The sequence below is a fragment of the Salvelinus sp. IW2-2015 genome, linkage group LG6.1 (assembly GCF_002910315.2).
Source record: "Salvelinus sp. IW2-2015 linkage group LG6.1, ASM291031v2, whole genome shotgun sequence".
NCBI classification, from domain to species: Eukaryota; Metazoa; Chordata; class Actinopteri; order Salmoniformes; family Salmonidae; genus Salvelinus; species Salvelinus sp. IW2-2015.
The window spans coordinates 19,980,091-20,008,042 of record NC_036845.1 but is presented as its reverse complement, the minus strand read 5'-3'; positions in this window follow the sequence as shown (position 1 = coordinate 20,008,042).

Here is a 27,952-nt window from a genome sequence, read left to right as displayed (position 1 = left end):
CGACGAGATGTCAGAATACTGAAAATAATGGAAGACTTGAGAAAGTATTTGATGATTATCCACTATCCACTATCCACTATTGACCAGACCTGCTCAACCTCTTCTCTTTTTACTATAATTATCTTGGATCGTGATTAATCGCTGTACAGATAATAAGGCCTATCTGTCATGTAATTTCCATTTCCAGCCACACAGACTGTCTTTGATATATCTGAGCCCTTATGAAAAAATATTGCAGTCAGAGTGCAGTATAACTGCAGTCCACTGCAGTTAGAGTGCAGTATAACTGCAGTATGCTGCAAATACTGCATCCAAAAAACACCATATTTTTTACTGCAGTAATTTTGCAGCGTAACTGCAGTTATTCTACAATTAGTGCGTCGAAAATACCACAGTTGACTGCAGTTACTGCACTTTTACTGCAGTTTCAAAACTGAAATCTTTTTTGGTAAGGGAGCCACTCAGTGGAACGCAATCGTATTGAAGTATTCTTATTTCCTTGAGATCTTCCCGCTCCCTCTCTGAAGCATAGTGAAGAGATGATTCTATGCTCTTTGACACGTCTGAGCCACCGTAGGGAAGAGACACTTATAACAGTCTAAGGAAGAGGCCCATTAGCAACAATGTCTGCACTCTATGGATCCAGCATTAGTCTTACTGATTACTCTCTCTCTCTCCCTGGAAGGGCTTCCTACTGAGTTGTGTCACCATGGAAACAAGGGCTCCCCCATGAACCCAGAAAGTGAGCCAGTCGACAGGAAGATAGAGCGTTTCCCAGGATCCCTCACTTTCCCTTGCCCCTGTGTGTGTGTGTATCTGTATGTGTATCTGTGTGGGGGGATCTTCTATGACTCCACTTTGAGAATGTGAATCTTAGGGCCCTAAGGGGAGTGAAAGTGTTAGAACTCCAGCACAGGGATGTGGAGAGACACAGGCATCCTTGCTGAGTGCAGAATGCCGGGGGGATAAGTGACAGCAGGCCATATACAAACCTTCTTTCTTTTGTTTGTGCACGCAAATGTTTTGAGGTCACACATTGTTGGCAGCCTTTGAAATGTTCAACGGTTACGTAGTAAATTGTCCCAGAGTTGCTAGCATGAAGGAAAGATTCTTCTTCGTTGGTGCGTGTCTTTATTGGGAGAGCAAGCACATCAGCATGTTTTTTTTTTTTTTACTACCATGGAAATGCTGATTGAGTGAAAAAGAAATAACTAGAGGGAGAAAAGTTTCCCATACTCTAGTGCTGACAATTCTTTTAAAGGGCGGTTATGGTTTGCCATGGTAGTTTCTGGTCAAATGAAAGTTGGTTTTACAGAATCCATACAGGGTACATCTTTCTGCCCAGAGGAAATGCTTGGGCGCTGAATACAGCTGCTCTAAGTTTATCCACTGCTTTCTCAYGTGGAGAAATAACTTAGCAAAGCAGATGTGTTAAAATACTAGGATCAATTTAGTGAAGAAATAATCAGTAGTTAACTTGTAATTCAACACCTCTAACTTTGTTTTAACTGAGGTGTCAATAGACAAAAGGTCAATGGTATGGGACTATGTAGCGATTTCAGTGCACACAGAAATTGTATTGGAATTTTATAATTTTGAATTTGTGTTAGGATTTTGAATTTGAACTGAAATCATTAAATTCCAAAATGTAACTTGTATCTTCTGATTTGAAACTGAATTGAATGAATATTGCATTCAGTTTTAAAATTGAATTCAATATTCAAGTTCAATATTTCTAGATTCAGTTTCAATATGGTAGTTATTGCATTCATTTTCTCCTATCAACTTTACAAACTATCATTTCAAGTTTGCATTCAGATTCAGTTTTCAACTTCAGTTTTCAAATTCTGTTTCTAAATTCAGATTCAAAACTGCTCTCAAGAACATCCTAGTACTTCACCAGCCAGGAAAAGTAGAAGAACAATGATAAATCTAACTTCCTTCCAGCCAATTGCAAAGTAAAACAGGCTGCCACCTGACCTGATTAATGGCTGTTAAGTCTTCTGAGAAAGGAGTCGTCTTTGACATTATACCTGCTCAAGCACAATGTGGCGTGATGCCACTGTACCCCTACTGTCAATGGTAAGTTTTAACAGTCTGTCATACCTTGATCACTTGCAATGCTAATTAGTGGAATGCAGGATAGGGCGGTAACATTAGCTAGCTATAGTAGGTAAAATATATATATATATATTGCGATTACGTTGCTAACTTAGTTGCTTGTCAACTGCAATGTTAACTCTTGGGATAACTAAAAAAAGAGAAACTAACACATTGGTTGATGTTAAATTGTATTTAATCAGCAACCAAAACGTCTTAAAACAGGCTTCTTATTAAGGTAGCTAGCTATGCTAGCAACAGTTTACCCCATACTATCCTTGGCTTGGTTAGACAGATCCAGATATAAAGCACAAATTTTGCATCATAGGATTAACCTACAATTGGCAGGTCAAGAAGTTGGAAGTCTGCCGGCGGTCAGGGGCAGAGGCTGATGCTGCTTTCCCCCTGTAGATGGTTACACTTCACCCGACTGGACTGGGGTTCGGGTTCAAGTCCGGGCTCTGACTGGGCCACTCAAGGACATTCAGAGACTTGTCCCGAAGCCACTCCTGACCTGTCTTGGCTATGTGCTTAGGGTTGTTGTCCTGTTGGAAGGTGAACCTTCGCCCCAGTCTGAGGTCCTGAGCGCTCTGGAGCGCTCATCCAGGATCTCTCTGTACTTTGCTCCGTTCATCTTTCCCTCAATCCCGACTAGTCTCCCAGTCCCTGCCGTTGAAAAACATCCCCACAGCATGATGCTGCCACCACCACGCTTCACCATAGAGATGGTGCCAGGTTTCCTCCAGACGTGACGATTGGCATTCAGGTCAAAGAGTTCAATCTTGGTTTCATCAGACCACAGAATATTGTATCTCATGGTCTGAGATTCCTTTTAGGTGCCTTTTGGCAAACTCCAAGCGGGCTGTCATTTGCCTTTTACTGAGGAGTGGCTTCCGTCTGGCCACTCTACCATAAAGGCCTGATTGGTAGAGTGCTGCAGAGATGGTTGTCATTCTGGAAGGTTCTCCGATCTCCACAGAGGAACTCTGGAACTTTGTCAGAGCTACCATCAGGTTCTTGGTCACCTCCCTGACCAAGAGGTCAGGGAGATTGCTAGTGATTGCTCAGTTTGCCGAGCGGTCAGCTCAAGGAAGAGTCTTGGTGGTACCAAACTTCTTCCATTTAAGAATAATGGAGGCCACTGTGTTCTTGGGGACCTTTAATGATGCAAACATTTTTTGGTACCCTTCCCCAGATCTGTGCCTCGACACAATTCTGTCTCAACTGTGGGACCTTATATTGACAGATGTGTGCCTCTCCAAAACATGTCCAATCAATTGAATATACCACAGGTGGACTCCAATCAAGTTGTTGAAACATCTCAAGGATGATCAATGGAAACAGGATGCACCTGAGCTCAATTTCGAGTCTCATAGCAAAGGGTCTGAATACTTATGTTTGTGATATTTAAGTGTTTTCATTTTTTATACATTTGCTTTAAAAAACGACCTGTTTTTGCTTAGTCATTATGGGGTATTGTGTGTAGATTGATGAGGGAAAAAAATGTAACATTGACGGTGATGGTACAGTGGCATCGCGACACATTGTGATTCTTCTTCTTCTTCTTCTTCTGTGGGTTTTATAGACGACTACAACCCAAAAAGGTGTATTGCCGCCACCAACTGGATGGGTTGAAACCAAAACACGATAAAAAGAAAATCCATACGTAATCCACCCAAATAAAAATAGCACTTTGACAAAACAAAACTCCTACTTCTTCCTTCGTTCAAATCTCCATATCTCACTTATCAGGCTCTAGGACCTGAGAGGGTGGTACCACTTGTGACAATATTCCATGTAACTCCTTCGCAGAGAAATATTTAAGCCCCAAATACAATTTTATTGGTCACATACACGTGATTAGCAGATGTTATTGCGGGTATAGCGGAAAACTTGTGCTTCTAGCTCCGACAGCACAGTAATATCTAACAAGTAATATCTAACAAATTACACAACATATACCCAATACACACAAATCTAAGTAGGAATGAAACTTCTTCGGGATTGGTGTCCCTTCCATGGGACGGTTGAGCTAACGTAGGCTAATGTGATTAGCATGAGGTTGTAAGTAACAAGAACCTTTCCCAGGACATAGACATTTCTGATATTGGCAGAAAGCTTACATTCTTGTTAATCTAACTGCACTGTTCAATTTACAGTAGCTACTACAGTGAAAGAATATCATGCTATTGTTTGAAGAGAGTGCACAATTTTGAACATGAAAGTTATTAATAAACAAATTAGGCACTTTGGGCAGTCTTGATACAACATTTTTAACATAAATACAGTGGTTCATTGGATCAGTCTAAAACTGTGCACGTACACTGCTGCCATCTAGTGACCAAAATGTATATTGCACCCAGGCTGGAATAATACATTATGGCCTTTCTCTTGCATTTCAAAGATGATGGTTCAAAAAAATACAAAAGAATGGTTGTTTTTTTCTTTGTATTATCTTTTACCAGATCTAATGTGTTATTCTCCTACATTCCTTTCAAATTTACACAAACTTCAAAGTGTTTCCTTTCAAATGGTACCAATAATATGCATATCCTATGTCATTTCAAGCGAAAATTGTAAAAAAGGGACGGATCCTTTTTAAGACTATATACATATGGACGAGCAATGTCAGAGCAGAACGGACTAAGGTACAGTAGAATAGTATAGAAAACAGTATATACATATGAGATGAGAAATGCCAGATATATAAACATTAAGTGACTAAGATACCGCAGAATAGTATAGAATACAGTATATACATATGAGATGAGAAATGCCAGATATGTAAACATTAAGTGACTAAGATACCGCAGAATAGTATAGAATACAGTATATACATATGAGATGAGTAATGCAAGATATGTAAACATTATTAAGTGACTAGTGTTCCATTCCTTAAAGTGGCCAGTGATTTCTAAACAGATAGAAGCTGTTTTTCAGTCTCTCGGTCCCAGCTTTGATGCACCTGTACTGACCTTGCCTTCTGGATAATAGAGGGGTGAACAGGCAGTGGCTCGGGTGGTTGATGTCCTTGATAACATTTTGGCCTTCCTGTGACATCGGGTGCTGTAGGTGTCCTGGAGGGCGGGTAGTTTGCCCGCGGTAATGCATTGGGCAGACCGCACCACCTTCTGGAAGGCCTTGCGGTTACGGGCGGTGCAGTTGCCATACCAGGCGGTCGTACAGCCCGACAGGATGCTTTCAATTGTGCATCTGTAAAAGTTTGTAAGGGGTTTAGGTGACAAGCCACATTTCTTTAGCCTCCTGAGGTTGAAGAGGCTCTGTTGCGCCTTCTTCACCACACTGTGTGTGTGGGTTGTCCATTTCATTTTGTCAGTGATGTGTACGCCAARGAACTTGAAGCATTCCACCCTCACTGCGGTCCCGTCGATGTAGATAGGGGGGTGCACCCTCTGCTGTTTCCTGAAGTCCTCGATCATCTCCTTTGTTTTGTTGACTTTCAGTGAGAGGTTGTTTTCCAGGCACCACACTCACAGAGCCCTCACCTCCTCCCTGTAGGCTGTTTTGTCATCGTTGATAATCAAGCCTACTACTATTACAGATCACATAACAGTAGTAGGCTTGATTACCAACAATGACAAAACAGCCTACAGCCTACAGGGAGGAGGTGAGGGCTCTGTGAGTGTGATGCCTGGAAAACAACCTCTCACTCAGAGTTGGAGGCGTGCTTGGCCACGCAGTCATGGTTGAACAGGGAGTACACGAGGGGGCTGAGCACACACCCTTGTGGGKCACCAGTGTTGAGGATCAGAAGAGTGGAAGTGATGTTTCCTACCTTCATCACCTGGGGGTGGCCCATCAGGAAGTCCAGGACCCAGTTGCACAGGGTGGGGTTTAGACCCCGGGCCTTGAGYTTAATGATGAGCTTGGAGGGTAATATGGTGTTGAATGCTGAGCTACAGTGCCTTGCAAAATTATTCATCCCCCTTGGCATTTTTCCTATTTGGTTGCATTACAACCAGTAATTTAAATAGATTTTTATTTGGATTTCATGTAATGGACATACACAAAATAGTCCAAATTGGTGAAGTGAAATTTACAAAATTACTTGTTTCAAAAAATAAATAAATGGAAAAGTGGTGTGTGCATATGTATTCACCCCCTTTGCTAGGAAGCCTCTAAATAACATCTGGTGCAACAAATTACCTTCAGAAGTCACATAATTAGTTAAAAAAAGTCCACCTGTGTGCAGTCTAAGTGTCACATGATCTGTCACATGATCTCAGTATACAGTGGGGCAAAAAAGTATTTAGTCAGCCACCAATTGTGCAAGTTCTCCCACTTAATACTTATTTTCCACCATAATTTGCAAATAAATTCATAAAAAATCCTACAATGTGATTTTCTGGATTTTTTTTCTCATTTTGTTGGTCATAGTTGAAGTGTACCTATGATGAAAATGACAGGCCTCTCTCATCTTTTTAAGTGGGAGAACTTGCACAATTGGTGGCTGACTAAATACTTTTTTGCCCCACTGTATATACACCTGTTCTGAAAGGCCCCAGAGTCTGCAACACCACTGAGCAAGGGGCACCACCAAGTAAGCGGCACCATGAAGACCAAGGAGCTCTCTAAACAGGTCAAGGACAAAGTTGTGGAGAAGTACAGATCAGGGTTGGGTTATAAAAAAATATCAGAAACTTTGAACATCCCACGGAGCACCATTGAATCCATTATTAAACATTTTAAGAATATGGCACCACAACAAACCTGCCAAGAGAGGGCCATCCACCAAAACTCACGGACCAGGCAAGGAGGGCATTAATCAGAGAGGCAACAAAGAGACCAAAGATAACCCTGAAGGCGCTGCAAAGCTCCACAGCGGAGATAGGAGTATCTGTCCATAGGACCACTTTAAGCCATACACTCCACAGAGCTGGGCTTTATGGAAGACTGGCCAGAAAAAAATCGAATTGCTTAAAGAAAAAAGTCAGCAAACACATTTGGTGTTCGGTTAGAGCGTTGGACTAGTAACCGGAAGGTTGCAAGATCGAATCCCCCAAGCTGACAAGTAAAAAATMTTTCGTTCTGCCCCTGAACACGGCAGTTAACCCACTGTTTCTAGGCCGTCAATGAAAATAATAATTTGTTCTTAACTGACTTGCCTAGTTAAATAAAGGTTAAAAAGGGCATGTGGGAGACTCCCCAAACATATGGAAGAAGCTGCTCCAGTCAGATGAGACAAAAATTTCGCTTTTTGGCCATCAAGGAAAACTCTATGTCTGGCGCAAACCCAACACCACTCATCACCCCTAGAACACCATCCCCACAGTGAAGCATGGTGATGGCAGCATCATGCTGTGGGGATGTTTTTCATCAGCAGGGACTGGGAAACTAGTCAGAATTGAAGGAATGATGGATGGAGCTAAATACAGGCACATTCTTGAGGGAAAACTGTTTCATTCAGTCTTCCAGAGATTTGAGACTGGGACGGAGGTTCACCTTCGAGTAGGACAATGACCCTAAGCATGCTGCTAAAGCAACACTCGAGTGGTTTAAGGGGAAACAATTAAATGTCTAGTCAAAGCCCAGACCTCAATCCAATTAAGAATCTGTGGTATGACTTAAAGATTGCTGTACACCAGCGGAATCCATCCAACTTGAAGGAGCCAAGGGGGGGGTGAATACTTTCGTAAGCCACTGTATAGTCAATAAACAGCATTCTTACATAGGTATTCCTCTTGTCCAGATGGGATAGGGCAGTGTGCAGAGTGATGACGATTGCATCGTCTGTGGATCTATTGGGGCGGTGAGCAAATTGAAGTGGGTCTAGGGTGGCAGGTAAAGTAGAGGTGATATGATCCTTGACTAGCACTTCATGATGACAGATATGAGTGCTACAGGGGGGTAGTCATTAAGTTGTGTACAGGAACAACGGTGGCCATTTTGAAGCATGTGGGGACAGCAGACTGGGATAGGGAGAGATTGAATATGCCCGTAAACACACCAGCCATCTGGTCTGCGCATGCTCTGAGGACGTGCCTAGGGATGCTGTCTGAGACGGCAGCCTTGCGAGGGTTAACACGTTTAAATATTTTACTCACGTTGGTCACTGAGAAGGAGAGCCCACAGTCCTTGGTAGCGGGCCGTGTCGGTGGCACTGTGCTATCCTCAAAGTGTGCGAAGAATGTGTTTAGCCTGTCGGGAAGCAAGACGTCGGTCTTTGCGACATGGCTGGTTTTCCTTTTGTAGTGTGTGATTGTCTGTAGTCCCTTCCACATATGTCTCATGTCTGAGCCGTTGAATTGCGACTCCACTTTATCTCTATACTGATGTTTAGCTTGTTTGATTGCCTTGCGGATTGAATAACTACACAGTTTATATTCTGCCATATTACCAGTTAAATGCCATGGTTAAATGCGGTAGTTTGCGCTTTCAGTTTTGCGCAAATGCTACAATCTATCCACTGTTTCTGGTTAGGGTAGGGTTTTAATAGTCACAGTGGGTACTACATCTCCTATACAATTCCTGACAAACTCAGCCACCGTATCCATGTATGTGTCTAGATTATTTTCGCAAACTACCTGGAACATATCCCAGTCCACGTGATCAAAACAATCCTGAGGCGTGGATTCCGATTGGTCCGACCCTGCATTGAATAGTACGAAGTTCGGGCACTTCCTGTTTGAGTTTCTCCCTATAGGACGGGAGGAGCAAGATGGAGTCGTGGTCTGATTTGCCAAAAGGGGGGCGTGGGAGGGCCTTGTAAGCATTCCAGAAGTTCGAATAGCAATGGTCGAGAGTCTTAGTAGTGCGAGTAGGACAGTCGATATGTTGATAGAACTTTGGCAGCCTAATTCTCAGATTTGCTTTGTTAAAATCCATAGCTACAATAAATGCACCTTCAGGATATGTGTTTTCCAGTTTGCATAAAGTCCAGTGAAGTTCTTTGAGGGCCGTCGAGGTTTCGGCTTGAGGTGGGATGTAATCGGCCATGGTGATGACTGAGGAGAATTCTCTTGGGAGATAGTATGGTCGGCATTTAATTGTGAGGTATTCTAGGTCGGGTGAACAAAATTACTTGAGTTCCTGTATGTTCCTAGAATTACACCATGAGTCGTTAATCATGAAACACACCCCTCCGCCCTTCTGCTTCCGGAGCGATATTTACTCCTGTCTACGCAATGTACTGAGAATCCTGCTGGCTTTACCGACTCCGACAGAGTATCCTGAGAGAGCCATGTTTCCGTGAAACAAAGTATGTTACAGGCCCCGATGTCTCTCTGGAAAGAAATCCTTGCTCTAAGCTCAAGACTGAACATTTGCAAGTAATATACTCGGAAGCCATGGGTGGTGTGCGTGCCTCCTAAGTTGAACCAGCAGGCCGCCTCGAGTGCCTCTCCTCTGCCAGCGATGGTTTGGGTCGGCCTCTGGAATAAGTTCAATTGCTCTGRGGAGAGTGAACAAAGGATCTGCTCCAGGGAAGTTGTATTCCTGGTCATAATGCTGGTAGTTCTGGTGAGTTACCGCCGCTCTAATATCCAATAATTCTTCCCAGCTGTATGTAATGACACAAAACATTTCCTGAGCTAATAATGTAAAAAATAGTACATAAAAAAACGAAATACTGCAAAGTTTCCTAAGAGCTAGTCGCAATGCTGCCATCTTTAACTCTGCAGTTAATATACCCTAACTGCACTTGAGTAGGTAGAGGCTCCATATAAAAAACCAAAAGAACAGACAGACTTTTTCTTCATTCACCACACGATTCATCCGACGTGCATCAATCAAACCAGGAACATTTTTAATCTCTTCAACATTGACTTCCCAAGAGACACCAGAAAGAACCCCCTTGAGGGGTGCCCTGTTCCTAAGAGAGACACACACAACACTTCAAACTTATCAAATCGGGTGAGACGCAACACATRTTTCTTCTGAAGCACAAAAAATCAAAACAAGCCCGCCTCTCTAGATCCTCACAGCCTTYACTCTACCCAGAACTCTCTCCATCAGATATCTCAAATGGATTCCTCAAGATTTTTAATTCGATCAGTTGCTCGTCATTAACAAACCATATTCCTACAAGATACGAAGTGGCATTCTCATCACTGTACACTACTTTGCTCCATTTTCTATTATTTTGGACAATATTCGAATTCTCTTTGATTCTACCGCCATTAGATTCAGAATCCACTTCATCATCTGCTATCGCCATATATTCTTTTCACACCGTTTTTCTTCTCTCCTAATTCGCATCCCAACTCATTTCAGTCGCGGAACCATTTCCCTGTTTGACTGCTCGGTTTTATCCTCATAACACAACAGTGGCTTTAACCACTCTGCCCGTCAATGGCCATATTGTGCTTGATCAGGTGTAATATCAAAGACGACTGATTTCTTAGAAGAGTAAGTTAATATGACTGCTCAGTTATCACTGCTGTCTCTTGCTTCTTCTGCAAACAAAGACAGTCGAGGCAACAGCCCTTAATGCGATCAGGTGGTAGCCTGTTTTACTTTGCAATTGGCTGTAAGGGAGTTAGATTTATCAATGCTCTTCTACTTTTACTGTCTGGGAAAGTACCAGGATGTTTTGAGAGCAGTTTTGAATCTGAATTTCGAAACTGAATTTGAAAACTGAATCTGAATGCAAACTTTGAAAGATCGTTTGCAAACTTGATAGACAGAAAATGAATGCAATATACTGTATACCATATTGAATTTGAAATGCAATATTAATTAAATTCTCTTTCAAAACATGAAATTCAAGTTTCAATTTAGGAATTTAATCATTCAATTTGTGCATTAACAATTCAAAAATGTTGAATTAAAATTCAATATCCCGACAAATTCTAAATTGTAAAATTCAATATCCTAACACAAAGTCAAATTTATAAAATKATAATACAATTTCTGTTGGCACTGAAATTACTCCATATGAGACTGCTGGTTCAGAGGTCAATGGTTGGKGTGGTGATTACGGAAGGGTCAAGATTGAAAGAGGTAACTGACCCTGTGTCAAAGTGATGTAATAGATTAAAAAATGTGTTATCCCGCAGGGAACCGACGTCAATTCATCGTTTTTTCCCACGTTGGTTCAACGTAACTTCATTGAAATGACATGGAAACAACATTGATTCAATCAGTGTGTGCCTAGTCTGGTGTTACTATCAGTCTGGTGTGTGTGTGTGTGTTTATTACGATCCCCATTAGCTGTTGCTCATACATCAGCTACTCTTCCTGGGGTCCACACAAAACATAAAACATAACATAATACAAACATTGATAGACAGAACAGCTCAAGGGCAGAGCTACATAAAGTTAAAATAAGGCCTATCTACAGTTCACTGTCAGTTTTATATACAGTACATGCATATATAAAGTACCTTCAGAAGCTATTCACATCCCTTGATTTTTTCCTAAATTTGTTGTGTTACAGCCTGAATTTAACATGGATCAATTTAATACGTTTTGTCACTGGTCTACACAAAATACTCCATAATGTCAAAATGGAATTATCTGTAAGGTCCCTTAGTCAAGCAGTGAATTTCAAACACAGATTCAACCGCAAAGACCAGGGAGATTTTACAATGCCTCACAAAGAAGGGCACCTATTGGTAGATGGKTWAAAAAAAGCAGACATTGAATATCTCTTTGAGCATGGTGAAGTTGTTAATTACACTTTGGATGGTGTATCAATACCCCCAGTCACTACAAAGATACAGGCGTCCTTCCTAACTCAGTTGCGGGAGAGGAAGGAAACCACTCAGGGATTTTACCATGAGGCCAATAGTCACTTTAAAACAGTTACAGAGTTTAATGGCTGTGATAGGAGAAAACAACTGAGGATAGATTAACAACATTATAGTTACTCTACAAAACTAACCTAATTGACAGAGTGAAAAGAAGTAAGCCTGTACAGAATAAAAATACTCCAAAACATGCATCATGTTTGCAACTAGGCACTAAAGTAATCCTGCAAAAAATGTGGCAAAGCAATTCACTTTTTGTCCTGATTACAAAGTAGGCTAGTTGTTAAGAGCATTGGGCCAGTTACCGAAAGGTCACTGGTTTGAATCCCCAAGATGACTAGGTGAAAAAAATCTGATGTGACCTCGAGCAAGACACTTTATCCAAATTGCTCCTGCACGTTGCTCTGGATAAGAGTGTCTGCTAAATGACTAAAATGTAAATTACTAAGTACCACTCTCCATGTTTTCAAGCATAGTGGTGGCTGTATTACGTTATGGGCATGCTTGTAATCGTTAAGGACTGGGGAGCTTTTCAGGATAAAAAGAAATGGAATGGTGGTTAGTACAAGCAAAATCCAAGAGGAATCTGGTTGTCTGCTTTCCACCAGACACTGGGAGATGAATTCATCTTTCACCAGGACAATAACATAAAGCACCTGGCCAAATCTACACTGAAGTTGCTTACCAGGAAGACAGTGAATATCCATGAGTGGCCGAGTTACAGTTTTGACTTATGACAAGACATGTAAATGGTTGTCTAGAAATTATATTGCACAATCTAGGTGTGCAAAGCTCTTAGAGACTTACCCAGAAAGACTCCCAGCTGTAATCACTGCCAAAGGTGATTCTAACATGTATAGACTCAGGATTGTGAATACTTATGTAAATGAGGTATTTCTGTATTTCATTTTCAATTCATTTGCACAATTTTCTTAAAACATGTTTTCACATTATGGAGTATTGTATGTAGATGGGTGAGGAGAAAAATCTATGTAATATTTGATATCTATTTTAATTCAGGGTGTAAGACAACAAAATGTGGAATAAGTCAAGGGGTATGAACACTTTCTGAAGGCACAGTACATATCAGCAAACATATCCATATCTATCATACATATCAGCATGCAAATTAGCATACTGTATATGCAGTGAGGTCCAAAAGTATTTGGCCAATGACACATCCCATGCTGTCTTGACTCTGCACTCCAACACACCCACATTTTTTATTTAACTAGGCAAGTCAGTTAAGAACAAATTCTTATTTTCAATGACAGCCTAGGAACATTGGGTTCACTGCCTTGTTCAGGGGCAGAACAACAGATTTGTACCTTGTCAGCTCAGGGATTTGAATTTGCGCCCTTTCGGTTACTAGTCCAACGCTCTAACCAACAGGCTACCCTGCCACCCCAAAATGATACAATGACCATGAGGTTATTAAAGTGCAGACTGCCAGTCTGTGCGTGCAAGCTTGCATGTGTGAGTGTGTGCGTATGTGTCTGCGTGTGTTTGTGTGTTTGCATCACACCTAGGTGATATTTACAGTTGAAGTCGGAAGTTTACATACACTTAGGTTGGAGTCTTTAAAACTCATTTTCCAACCACTCCACAAATTTCTTGTTAACAAACTATAGTTTTGGCAAGTCGGTTAGGACATCTACTTTGTGCATGACACAAGTAATTTTTCCAAAAATTGTTTACAGACAGATTATTTCACTTACAACTCACTGTATCACAATTCCAGTGGGTCAGAAGTTTACATGCACTAAGTTGACTGTGCCCTTAAACAGCTTGGAAAATTCCAGAAAATGAAGTCATGGCTTTAGAAGCTTCTGATAGGCTAATTGACATCATTTGAGTCAATTGGAGGTGTACCTGTGGATGTATTTCAAGGACTACCTTCACAATCAGTGCCTCTTTGCTTGACATCATGGGAAAATCAAAAGAAATCAGCCAAGATCTCAGAATAAAAATTGTAGACCTCCACAAGTCTGGTTCATCCTTGGGAGCTATTTCCAAATGCCTGAAGGTACCACGTTCATCTGTACAAACATAGTACGCACGTATAAACACCATGGGACCACGAAGCCGTCATACCGTTAAGGAAGGAGACAAGTTCTGTCTCCTAGAGATGAATGCACTTTGGTGCGAAAAGTGCAAATCAATCCCAGAACAACAGCAAAGGACCTTGTGAAGATGCTGAAGGAAACAGGTACAAAAGTATCTATATCCACAGTAAAACGTGTCCTATATTGACATAACCTGAAAGGACGATCAGCAAGGAAGAAGGCACTGCTCCAAAACCGCCATAAAAAAAGCCAGACTACGGTTTGCAACTGCACATGGGGACAAAGATCATACTTTTTGGAGAAATGTCCTCTGGTCTGATGAAACAAAAATAGAACTGTTTGGCCACAATGACCATCATTATGTTTGGAAGAAAAAGTGGGAGGCTTGCAAGCAACAAAAAAAACATCCCAACCGTGAAGCACGGGGTGGCAGCATCATGTTGTGGGGTGCTATGCTGCAGGAGGGACTGGTGCACTTCACAAAATAGATGGCATCATGAGGTAGGAAAATTATGTGGATATATTGAAGCAACATCTCAAGACAGCAGTCAGGAAGTTAAAGCTTGGTCGCAAATGGTTTTCCAAATGGACAATGACCCCAAGCATTCTTCCAAAGTTGTGGCAAAATGTCTTAAGGACAACAAAGTCAAGGTATTGAAGTGGCCATCACAAAGCCCTGACCTCAATCCCATAGAAAATTTGTGGGCAGAACTGAAAAGTGTGTGTGTGCAAGGAGGCCTAGTTACACCAGCTCTGTCAGGAGCAATGGGCCAAAATTCACCCAACTTATTGTGGGAAGCTTGTGGAAGGCTACCCAAAATGCTTGACCCAAATTAAACAATTTAAAGGCAATGCTACCAAATACTAATTGAGTGTATGTAAACTTCTGACCCACTGGGAATGTGATGAAAGAATAAAAGCTGCAGCTTCAACTGTATCTATATCTTCCCTTGTTTATTTGCTTGCCATGTTGCAATGGTCCTATGGAGTTATTGCAGTTTTTCGTATGTGTCACACCCTGGCCTTAGTATTCTTTGTTTTCTTTATTATTTTAGTTAGGTCAGGGTGTGACATGGGGATTGTTTGTGTTTTGTCGGTTTTTGGGTGATTATATGGTAAAGGGGGTGTTGGGTGTAGTGTATGGTTTTGTGTTGAGTGCATGTGTCTAGCTGTGTCTATGTTATACGTTTGTAGCCTGTGTATGCACTACGTTTGATTAGCTTCACGATCGTTTATTGTTTTGTTTAGTGTGTAAGTGTTTTTGTTTCGTTTTGCCTTCGTCATCAATAAAAGAGATGGCGTATTTTCCTACTGCTGCGTTTTGGTCCGTCAATCCTCCACACGATCGTGACAGAATTACCCACCAATGCAGGACCAAGCGGCATGTAAAGCGGCAACAGGACCCACCTACACAGGATTTCTGGAGATGGGAGGACGAACTGGATGGTAAGGGACTTGGGCACAACCGGGAGAATATCGCCTCCCTCGTGAAGAGCTGGAGGCAGCGAAGCCGAGAGGAGGCGATATGAGGAGGCAGCACGGAAGCAAGGCTGGAGACCCGTGAGTAATACCCAAAAATTTCTTGGGGAGGGGCTCATGGGGAGTGTGGCGAGTCCAGATGGGAGATCTGCGTCAACTTCCCGTGCTACCGTGAGGACTCTAAGAGGGAACCTGAGCCAGTTGGGCTGATATTGGAGGTGAGCAATGGGAATGATACAGAGACTGTTAAGGATTTATTGGGGAGGTTGGAAGAGAGTGAAATGAGGGAGCTGCTGTGTTGGTGCGTGAGGCACAAGATCCACCCGACAGAGCGTGTGCGGGATGTGATGTTACCTGAGTCAGCTTCCATGCTGTCCTGATGTGCGTGCTAACCGTCTGGGAATGACAGTCCCACGAACCAGGCCTCCTGTACGCCTCCCTAGTCCTGCACCTCCGGTATTAGCCACGTACTAACTCTCCTGTGACAGTCCCCAGCCCAGTACAACCAGTGCCTCCTCACGCACTAGCCCTATGGTGCGTGTCTCCAGCCCTTTACCACCAGTGCCTAACCACGCACCAAGCCTCCTGTGTGTCCCCAGAGTCCTGTGCGTCCTGTTGCTGCTCCCCGCACTAGCCCTGAGATGCGTATCCCCAGTCCGGTACACAGTTCCGGCACCACGCACTAGGCCTAATGTGGCGTCCCAGGGTCCAGTATGCCCTGTTCCTTCGCCCCGCACTAGCCCTGAGATGCGTGTCCCCAGCCCGGTACCACCAGTTCCGGCACCACGCACCAGGCCTACAGTGCGCCTCAGCCGGCCAGAGTCTGCCATCTGCACAGCGATGCCTGAACTGCCCGTCTACCCAGCGCCATCTGAGCCATCCGTCTACCCAGCGCCATCTGAGCCATCCGTCTACCCAGCGCCATCTGAGCCATCCGTCTGCCCCGAGCCATTAGAGCCGCCGTCTGTCCCTAGCTGTCAGAGCCGTTCGTCAGTCAGGAGCCGCTAGAGCCATTCGTCAGACAGGATCTGCCAGAGCCGCCAACCAGACAGGATCTGCAGAGCCGCCAACCAGACAGGATCTGCCAGAGCCGCCACCAGACAGGATCTGCCAGATCGCCAGCCAGCCATGTGCAGCCAGATCCGCCAGCCAGCCATGTGCAGCCAGATCCGTCAGCCAGCCATGAGCAGCCAGATCCGTCAGCCAGCCATGAGCAGCCAGATCCGTCAGCCAGCCATGAGCAGCCAGATCCGTCAGCCAGCCATGAGCAGCCAGATCCGTCAGCCAGCCATGAGCAGCCAGATCCTCAGCCAGCCATGAGCAGCCAGATCCGTCAGCCAGCCATGAGCAGCCAGATCCGTCAGCCAGCATGAGCAGCCAGATCGTCAGCAAGCCATGAGCAGCGATCCGTCAGCCAGCCATGAGCAGCCAGTTCCGTCAGCCAGCCATGAGCAGCCAGATCCGTCAGCCAGCATGAGCAGCCAGATCCGTCAGCCAGCATGAGCAGCCAGATCCGTCAGCCAGCCATGGGCCGTCCCTCAGTCCGGAGCTGCCGTCCCTCAGTCCGGAGCTGCCGTCCCTCAGTCCGGAGCTGCAGTCCCTCAGTCCGGAGCTGCCGTTCCTTATCCTGGTGCTGCCCCTTATCCTGGTGCTCTCCTTATCCTGGTGCTGCCCCTTAGTCCGGAGCTGCCCCTTAGTCCGGAACTGCCCCTTAATTCAGTGGGGTTAATGTGGAGGGGGTCATTTGGAGGAAGCTAAGGAGGCGGTTAGTGACTGTGGTGGGTGGGGACCACGACCAGTGCCGGAGCCGCCACCGTGGAAGGAAGCCCACCCAGACCCTCCCCTAGACTGTGTGCTGGTGCGCCCGGAGTTCGCACCTTAAGGGGGGGGTATGTCACACCCTGGCCTTAGTATTCTTTGTTTTCTTTATTATTTTAGTTAGGTCAGGGTGTGACATGGGATTGTTTGTGTTTTGTCGGTTTTTGGGTGATTATATGGTAAAGGGGGTGTTGGGTGTAGTGTATGGTTTTGTGTTGAGTGCATGTGTCTAGCTGTGTCTATGTTATACGTTTGTAGCCTGTGTATGCACTACGTTTGATTAGCTTCACGATCGTTTATTGTTTTGTTTAGTGTGTAAGTGTTTTTGTTTCGTTTTGCCTTCGTCATCAATAAAGAGATGGCGTATTTTCCTACTGCTGCGTTTTGGTCCGTCAATCCTCCACACGATCGTGACAGTATGTGAAAATGTAAAAGCTATTATGGCTGTTGAAATGAGACAAACCTGCAAAATGACTTTAGCTCAACGAGTAAACATATCAGTTGAAATGAATGGTAGCATATTGTTTTTACATACTTGCAAATCATTTTCAGATTCTGTCAAAAAAATCTGTAAGCAGATCTGAGCGCCATTTCACAGACATGCCGAATGGTTGACTCTATTTGAGGTTTTTTAGGCTAGTTGTAAGACAATCCATTTGGCAAAAACAATGTTTGAAGCACAAAGAACACAATTGGATCCAGGGACAATTACTGTAGGCTATTGGTAAAGAGAGTTCAAAGTCCTGGTTTTCACTGCCCAAATATCTTGTTTATTACCATTGGCCAAGACTTCCCAAAGAGACATCAGAACCAGATGATAGGCGGCCATGTTGTCACCAGTCCCAGCATGCATCTGTGTGGCATCACATCACTGATTTTGATGACAGTTGCTATGTTGAGGTACATTTTTWATTTTAACTATGTGCATTTCCCACTGCTTAACCTTAACGTAGTGTTTCTCAACCATTTTTGTATCAGAGACTGCTAGCTATGGTCCTTTCTCCTTTGAGGACTGTTTACATTCAATCTAGCACTTGAGAATTGACTAAATCAGTGTCAGCTAACCATGTCATAGACCGGTTAGAATCCTTTTAGGGACCAGAGGTTGAGAAACACTACTGCACATCCTACCTTTGGCCTAGAACATGATACACGACAAAATCATTAAACGTTTTGGGAGAGTTACTCAATACTCTCAAGACTACACACTCTTTTGGAATGATACCCTACATTCCGAAAAAGAAGAGAATCACAATTCAATCACCCTATTCCACCGTTGTCACCTTGTTTAGGGAAGGTCAGCTGCTGAGTGCAGTGAAAAAGCTCAAGCCCCTGTCTGTTTGATGGTACTGATGAGAGATGGCAGCTAGCCTAGCATACTGTAGTAACAAGGCACAATTATTTTAGTGGGTTTTACAATGTGAAAAGAATTGTCAATAAACAAAAAAAWCTATCTTCAAATCAAACTGGTGTAGACGTTACGGTGAAATGCTTGCTTTTGAGATTTTCCCAATGATGCAGTGTTAAAAATAGTCAAATAGTAACATGAGAAATAAAATACAAAATAATGGAGCTACAGAGTACCAATATCAGGACAAAGTTCCAAGGTACGAGGTATTTGAGGTAGATACAGTATGTACATGAAGGCAGGGTAAAGTGACAAGGCATCAGGATAGATAATAATACGATTAAATAAAATACAGTACAGAGTAGCAGCAGCAAATGATGTGTGTGTGTGTGTGTTGTGTGTGTGTGTGTGGTGTGTGTGTGTGTGTGTGGTGTGTGTGTGTGTGTGTGTGTGTGTGTGTGTGTGTGTGTGTGTGTGTGTGTGTGTGTGGTGTGGTGTGTGTGGTGTGTGTGTGTGTGTGTGTGTGTGTGTGTGTGTGTGTGTTGTGTATGGAGTGTCAAATGCTGTTGAAGTGCTAACAGTCAGTATCTGTATAAAATGTGTGAAATGCTTGTTAATGTATGTGATGTCAACAGCGGTATATTTTCGGGTTGACCTCAATAATATTGACTGGCTTTCACCAAGCAGTCCACTCAATAAAACAATACAAACTGTAACCAATGCCTGAAACCTGGTTCAGGTTATCAGTCATCATACCAGGGTATTTACAAACAAAATAGAAACTAAATCATCCACTTGTATTGACCACATCTTTACTAATGCTGCAGAATACAGTATCCACACCCATCAGATGTATATAATATAATAGCCATATCTAGGAAAAACAAAGTGGACCTAAAATAGTGTATAAGCGATCATACAAGGTCTTTTGTAATGATTCCTATGTTGAAGATGTGAAAACTATTTGTTCGTTTGATGTGTGTAATGAGGAACACTTGAAGCATTTATGAAATAGCTTTTTCAGGTTACTGACAGGCATGCGCCCATAAAGAAACGGACTGTTTAAACAGCCAAATCCCCATGGATAGATGATTAATTGAAACACTGTATGGCTGATAGGGATGAGGCTAAGGGAATGGCAAATAAGTCTGGCAACGCAGCAGATTGCCAAACATGAGATATCACCTAACTAATGGACGGATCGACATTTGCAGAATGGTTACCTCGAGGATAATGGGGGAGGATCATGCTTTTTCAATTTCAGTCAAGGAAATTGGAGGAGGGTTTAGTATTTTTTTTAATCTACAGCAGTCCAGGGGAGGGTCATGTAATTTGTTATTGATGAAATTTCTATATTTCTCAGTGTTTAAGAATTAGTTGCTTATTAGGCTGTATATCGATGTGTGCCCGATGCCGCCACTGATTCTCGCTGGGCGCACAATATCAGGTGCGCCTATAGGATATTTAGTGTGGTCTCAATCAAATGGTCCATAGCCTATAAGCTATAGGCTAAGAAGTCTATGCTTGGAGAAGCACAGAGCAAAGTTATATTTTTAAGATAGCTGCTGGGATGGTGTAAATACAACTAGACTGCATTACACACTGMAATGGATATTCCAACCCTGAGCCCCGGCCTGCTCTGCTCTTGCACAATKTTTGTGTGTGTTCTGCCTAACCAAGGGCTTTGCGGTGTAGGCCTAGAGTGACAGTTCAGGAGAAGAGTCAAAGGCTTCTTTGGAAAATAACTTTTTGATTAGGCCTATATTTATCAGCAGCCGCGGCACAGTCAATCGGAAATGGACAGCTTATGTTTCTGAAAGTAGGCAAATTCAAGTAGGCATAATTAATTTAATTAGACTAACAAGAGGGCTCTGTGTTGGCACCTATTTTAAGAAATAAGAGGTAGGCCTATCATGTTTCAGGTAAGACCCAAATGCAGACTGTGAAGTAACAATGTTTATTACAGCAACAGGGGCAGGCAAACGACAGGTCAAGGCAGGCAGGGGTCTATAATCCAGAGTGGTGGGGCAAAGGTACAGGACGGCAGGCAGGCTCAGGGTCAGATCAGGCAGAGATCAGTAATCCAGAGTAGGGGCAAAGGTACAGGATGGCAGGCAGGCTCTGGCAGAGTGGTCAGGCAGGCAGGCTCTGGCAGAGTGGTCAGGCAGGCAGGCCCAGAGTCGGGACAGGCAAGTGTCAAAACCAGGAGGGTGCAAAAAAAGAGAGACTGACGTAAAGCAGGCGCTGAGACAAAACACTGGTTAACTTGACAAACAAGACGAACTGGCAACAGACAAACAGAGAACACAGGTATAAATACACAGGGTGAAAATGGGGAAGATAGGGCGACACCTGGAGGAGGGTAGAGACAATCACAAGGACAGGTGAAACAAATCAGGGTGTGACAGGCCTACCTGTTTGACAGACAAAATTAGGCTATAGGCTGCTTTAGCCATAGATTTGTCGGTCAATTCCTCCACCCACCATGCACTCTAGCCTTCCTCTGTGTCAGTGAAGGGCTGTGAAGTTAAAACCAAGACTCGTAATTAGGGGSTATGAGAGGGTAAAGAAAATGACAGAAAACACAGGCCTACCCCTTGTTAGTTTAAGATTTTGAAGAAAATAAAAACGGATCTGATTTTATATAAAGTGCTTTAAGCTAGAACAAGCTGCAACATATTTTATTTTTTTATTTTTTTATTTCACCTTTATTTAACCAGGTAGGCAAATTGAGAACACGTTCTCATTTACAATTGCGACCTGGCCAAGATAAAGCAAAGCAGTTCGACACATACAACAACACATAGTTACACATGGAGTAAAACAAACATACAGTCAATAATACAGTGAAAAATAAGTCTATATACAATGTGAGCAAGTGAGGTGAGATAAGGGAGGTGAAGGCAAACAAAATATATATATAAATAAATAAAAATTAAAAACGGCATGGTGGCGAAGTAAATACAATATAGCAAGTATAAAATAAAAATTAAAACACTGGAATGGTTGGTATGCAGTGGAAGAAGTGTAAGGTAGAGATAGAAATAATGGGGTGCAAAGGACAAAATAAATAAAAAATACAGTAGGTAAAGAGGTAGTTGTTTGGCTAAATTATAGATGGGCTATGTACAGGTGCAGTAATCTATGAGCTGCTCTGACAGCTGGTGCTTAAAGCTAGTGAGGGAGATAAGTGTTTCCAGTTTCAGAGATTTTTGTAGTTCGTTCCAGTCATTGGCAGCAGAGAACTGGAAGGAGAGGCGCCCAAAGGAAGAATTGGTTTTGGGGGTGACCAGAGAGATATACCTGCTGGAGCGCGTGCTACAGGTAGGTGCTGCTATGGTGACCAGCGAGCTGAGATAAGGGGGACTTTACCTAGCAGGGTCTTGTAGATGACCTGGAGCCAGTGGGTTTGGCGACGAGTATGAAGCGAGGGCCAGCCAACGAGAGTGTACAGGTCGCAGTGGTGGGTAGTATATGGGGCTTTGGTGACAAAACGGATGCACTGTGATAGACTGCATCCAATTTATTGAGTAGGGTTTTGGAGGCTATTTTGTAAATGACATCACCGAAGTCGAGGATTGGTAGGATGGTCAGTTTTACAAGGGTATGTTTGGCAGCATGAGTGAAGGATGCTTTGTTGCGGAATAGGAAGCCAATTCTAGATTTAACTTTGGATTGGAGATGTTTGATGTGAGTCTGGAAGGAGAGTTTACAGTCTAACCAGACACCTAGGTATTTGTAGTTGTCCAATATTCTAAGTCAGAGGCGTCCAGAGTAGTGATGTTGGACAGGCGGCAGGTGCAGGCAGCGATCGGTTGAAGAGCATGCATTTAGTTTTACTTGTATTTAAGAGCAATTGGAGGCCACGGAAGGAGAGTTGTATGGCATTGAAGCTCGCCTGGAGGTTGTTAATTAACACAGTGTCAAAAGAAGGGCCAGAAGTATACAGAATAGTGTCGTCTGCGTAGAGGTGGATCAGAGAATCACCAGCAGCAAGAGCGACATCATTGATGTATACAGAGAAGAGAGTCGGTCCAAGAATTGAACCTGTGGCACCCCCATAGAGACTGCAAGAGGCCCGGACAACGACCCTCCGATTTGACACACTGAACTCGATCAGAGAAGTAGTTGGTGAACCAGGCGAGGCAATCATTAGAGAAACCAAGGCTGTCGAGTCTGCGATGAGGATGTGGTGATTGACAGAGTCAAAAGCCTTGGCCAGGTCAATGAATACGGCTGCACAGTATTGTTTCCTATCGATGGCGGTTAAGATATCGTTTATGACCTTGAGCGTGGCTGAGTGCACCATGACCAGCTCTGAAACCAGATTGCATAGCGGAGAAGGTATGGTGGGATTCGAAATGGTCGGTAATCTGTTTGTTGACTTGGCTTTCGAAGACCTTAGAAAGGCAGGTAGGATAGATTAGGTCTGTAGCTGTTAGGGTCAAGAGTGTCCCCCCCTTTGAAGAGGGATAACCGCAGCTGCTTTCCATCTTTGGGAATCTCAGACGACACGAAAGAGAGGTTGAAAAGGCTAGTAATAGGGTGGCAACAATTTCAGCAGATAGTTTTGAAAGAAAGGGTCCAGATTATCTAGTCCGGCTGATTTGTAAGGTCCAGATTTTGCAGCTCTTTCAGAACATCAGCTGACTGTATTTGGGAGAAGAGAAACGGGAAGGCTTGGGCGAGTAGCAGAGGGAGGGCAGTGCTGTTGACCGGGTAGGGGTAGCCAGGTGGAAAGCATGGCCAGCCGTAGAAAAATGCTTATTGATATTCTCAATTATAGTGGATTTGTCGGTGGTGACAGTGTTCTATCTTCAGTGCAGTTGGAAGCTGGGAGGAGGTGTCTTATTCTCCATGGACTTTACAGTGTTCCAGAACTTTTTGAATTTGTGTTGCAGGAAGCAAATTTCTGCTTGAAAAAGCTAGCCTTGGCTTTTTCTAACTGCCTGTGTATATTGTTTCTAGCTTCCCTGAAAAGTTGCATATCACGGGGGCTGTTCGATGCTAATGCAGAATGCATAGGATGTTTTCTGTTGGTTAAGGAGTCAGGTCAGGAGAGAACCAAGGGCTATATCTGTTCCTGGTTCTAATTTTTGAATGGGGCATGCTTATTCAAGATGGTGAGGAAGCATTTAAAAAAAATATCAGGCATCCTCTACTGACGAGATGAGATCAATATCCTTCCAGGATACCTCGGCCAGGTCGATTAGAAAGGCCTGCTCGCTGAAGTGTTTCAGGGAGCGTTTGACAGTGATGAGTGGAGGTCGTTTGACCGCTGACCCATTACGGATGCAGCAATGAGGTAGTGATCGCTGAGATCTGGTTGAAAACAGCAGAGGTGTATTTGGAGGCAAGTTGTTAGGATATATCTATGAGGTACCGTGTTTAGGAATTGGGTGGTACCTGGTAGGTTCATTGATAATTTGTGTGAGATTGAGGGCACAAGCTTAGATTGTAGGATGGCTGGGTGTTAAGCATGTTCCAATTTAGGTCGCTAGCAGCACGAGCTCTGAAGATAGATGGGGGGCAATCAGTTCACATATGGTGTCAGAGCACAGCTGGGGGCAGAGGGTGTCTATAGCAGGCGGCAATGGTGAGAGACTTGTTTTAGAGAGGTGGATTTTTAAAAGTAGAAGTTCAAATTGTTTGGAACAGACCTGGATAGTAAAACAGAACTCTGCAGGCAATCTTTGCAGTAGATTGCAAACACGCCCCCTTTGGCCGTTCTATCTTTCTGAAAATCTTGTAGTTGGGATGAAAATGTCAGAATTTTGGTGGTCTTTCTGAGCCAGGATTCAGACACGCTAAAACATCCGGTTGGAGAGTGTGCTAAAGCAGTGAACAAAACAAACTTAGGGGGAGGCTTCTAATGTTAACATGCATGAAACCAAGGCTATTACGGTTACAGAAGTCATCAAAAGAAGGCGCTGGGAATAGGAGTGGAGCTAGGTACTGCAGGCCTGATTCACCTCTACATCACCAGAGAACAAGAGGAGGAGTAGATAAGGGTACGGCTAAAAGCTATGAGAAATTGGTCGTCTAGAACGTCTAGAACAAGAGAGTAAAAGACGTTTCTGGGGGATAAAATAACTTCAAGGAATAATGTACAGACAAAGGTATGGTAGGATGTGAATACAGTGGAGGTAAACCTAGGTATTGAGTGATATGAGAGAGATATTTGTCTCTAGAGAACATCATTGAAACCAGGTGATGTCATCGCATATGTGTGGTGAACTGAAAGGTTGGATATGTATAGTGAGCAGGGCTAGAGGCTCTACAGTGAAATAAGCCAATAAACACTAACCAGACAGCAATGGACAAGCATATTTACATTAAGAAGAGGCATGCTAATCGAGTGATCAATAAGGTCCAGTGAGTAGAGGTTGGTTGGGTCACGGCGATCCAGACAGCTGGCCGGGTAGATGGCTATCGTAGCAAAGATAGCATAGGATGGAGTCTATTTTTAGACACTCGTGCGTTTCCGTCGGTAGATTAGTGGGTTCCGTGTGGTAGAGGGGATCAATCCAATGGCAAAATAGATATAGTGACCAAGAAAAAAATTGTCGATATACTTATTCAGATAGCAGCCGATAAGACAGGTAAACGATTAGCGGCCCAGATGAGCGTTCAGGTAACGTCGCGACGGAGGTGCCAGTTGGATAACTCCCTCGGGCAGATAACGTCGGCAGTCAGTCGTGAAGGCCGGTGGGGCTCCGTATCTGCAGCAAAAAAAAACAAAAAAAACGGGTCTGATAGGTGACTGTAGCCCAGGAATGGCTGATGGAACTCCTCAGCTGGCTAGCTCCGAATAATTTAAGTTTGCTCCGGGATCGACGTAAGCCAATAGTCACACGGTTTGCAGCTAGCTAGCTGCAAAATCAAGGTGCAAATGTCCAGAGCCGCGCTGAAATCCGGGGAAACTGAGAGAAAAAAAGGCCCGGTATGCTCCGGTCCGAGTCGCGTTGCACAAAAGTGCCGGTAGATTATCGAGCTAAAGGAATAGCTGATGACCACAAAAGATCGTGGGCAGCTGAAACACCAACGTAGCCAGCAAACCGGCTAACTTCTGGGCAGCTTCAGATTAGCTTCTGGCTAGCTTTCGGCTAGCTTCTGGTTAGCTTTCTGGCTAGCTTCTGATTAGCCCCTGGCTAGCTTCCACTGTGGATTTTCAGATTTGAGGTAAATAATACTTTTTTTTTGTAATTGGTGAGGCGGGTTGCAGGAAAGCTTTTGCAGGAAAGCTTTTGTAGTTGAGTTCTTGGATAATAAAATATATAAAAGATATGCGAAGAAAGGTGTAAATATATATATATACAGGACACGACAATACGAGGACAAAAATGACGTCTGAACTGCTAAGTCATCTTGGAACGATTTGGGAAAGATGTGACTCCGATGCATATGGGAACATCATTGTTTTGTTTGACATTGAGGCTGAGCAACAACCTTCTATAGCCAAGGAGACAAAAAATATACTTTGTTTGGGAAACAAGACACTTATTTGTCRTTGGAGAAATATGATAAGATGAACACATAGGCCAATCTCTCTGTCGATTCTTAGCCTGTCATTTCAGTAAATTGTGTGGTTTTAAAAATTATTCTGCTAATATGTCAAATGATGTAGAATTTTTATTAAAGGCTATTTTTTCTCGGACCTGCAAATACGATGGTAGATTCATACAATGCTTTTACTATAAAGTTCATCTTTCCACCCCTATTCTTGTCCACAGTGGCCTGCGAACGCACAACCTTCTGGCCCGCAGCTCTGTGCGCTATTAAAATTCCTGCGTTACCATGTAATGCTTACAGGATGATGAACAGTTTCTAAAACATATCTAAGACTCTGGTCAGTCCAAGAAGTGAGGGTAAACGGTAGACGTGTTCTCTGCTATCCACTTTGTTATATTATTATTTTGTGTATAGGGGAGGGTCACCTGTTTTTTTTAAGCGTTCAGGGAGGGTTGTGGTTAAATATATTTTGCTGAAGGGAGGGCCATCCATTTTCATTTCAGACAGGTCCGATTTCAGCTCCATCTTTCATTGATGCTGATGGCTCATTCATAACAAAACCCTTTGATATTGACAGCCMCTTTAATAACTTTTTTGTTGACATGATTAGCAAACTTAGTCATGACGTGCAAACAGGCAAATGCTGAGCCTTCATATTCATGCATAACGGACCAGATAAGGAAAGACTTTGAATTGTGCAAAGTTAGTGTGGAAGATGTGAAAAATTATTGCTATCTATAACTAAGGACAAACTACCTGGAACCGATAACCTGGATGGTAAATTACTGAGGTTGGTAGCGGAATACATTGCAACTCCTATTTGATCTTCAATCTACACCTAGAAGACAGAGTATGCCCTCAGGCCTGGAGGGAGAAAAAGGTCATTCCGCTGCCTAAAAATGGCAAGCACCCTTTAATAGATCACAGCAGACCAATCAGCCTGTTACCAGTGCCTAGCAAACTTTTGTAAAAAATCGTGTTCGACCAAATACAATGTTACTTTACAGAAAACAAATTAACAGGGGAGGGCACTCAACATGCTCGGCACTGACACAAATGGCTGATGATTGGCTGTAAGAAATTGCTAATAAGAAGATTGTGGGAGCTATTTAGTTAGGCTTCAGTGCAGCCTTTGATATTATTGATCGTATCATATTGCTGAAAAAACGTACATGTTATAGATTAAAATCCTCTGCCTTATCATGGATGTACAGTTACCTATCCAATAGAACATAGAGGGTTTTTGTTAATGGAAGCCTCTAATGCAAATTCGGTTGAGTGTGGTGTACCACAGGGTCGCCKGCTTGGACCATTATTGTTTTTTACTAATGAACTTCCACTGACCATGAATAATGCCTGTGTCCATGTACGCTGATGATTCAACAGTATACACGTCGGCTGCAACAGAAAAATAAATAACTGACACCCTTAACATAGGGTAACTAGTAATAGGCTGGTGCTAAATATCAACAGAAAAATATTTAAGTATACTTTTTGGGACAATTCACTTGCTCAACCCTATACCTCATCTGGATCTGTTATTTAATAATGTGGCTATTGAGCGAGTTGAAGAGACTAAACTGCTGGTTACTAAAATGGGAAGAGGTCTGTCCATGATTGTATTGTATTTATTGTATTGTATTTATTATGGATCCCCATTAGCTTCTTTCTTGATTTCTCAGTCAACCAGACAGGTCTTACAGGCCCTAGTTTTGTTGCACCTGGACTACTGTCCAGTTGCGTGGTCAGTTGCTGCAAAGAAAGGCAAATTGCAGTTGGTCCAAAAACAGAGCAGCAGCTTTTGCACTTAGATGTACACAGAGTGCGAATGTCAACGACATGCATGTCAATCTCCCCTGGCTCAAAGTTGAGGAGAGATTGACTTCATCACTATTGGTCTTTGTGCGAGGTGTTGATGT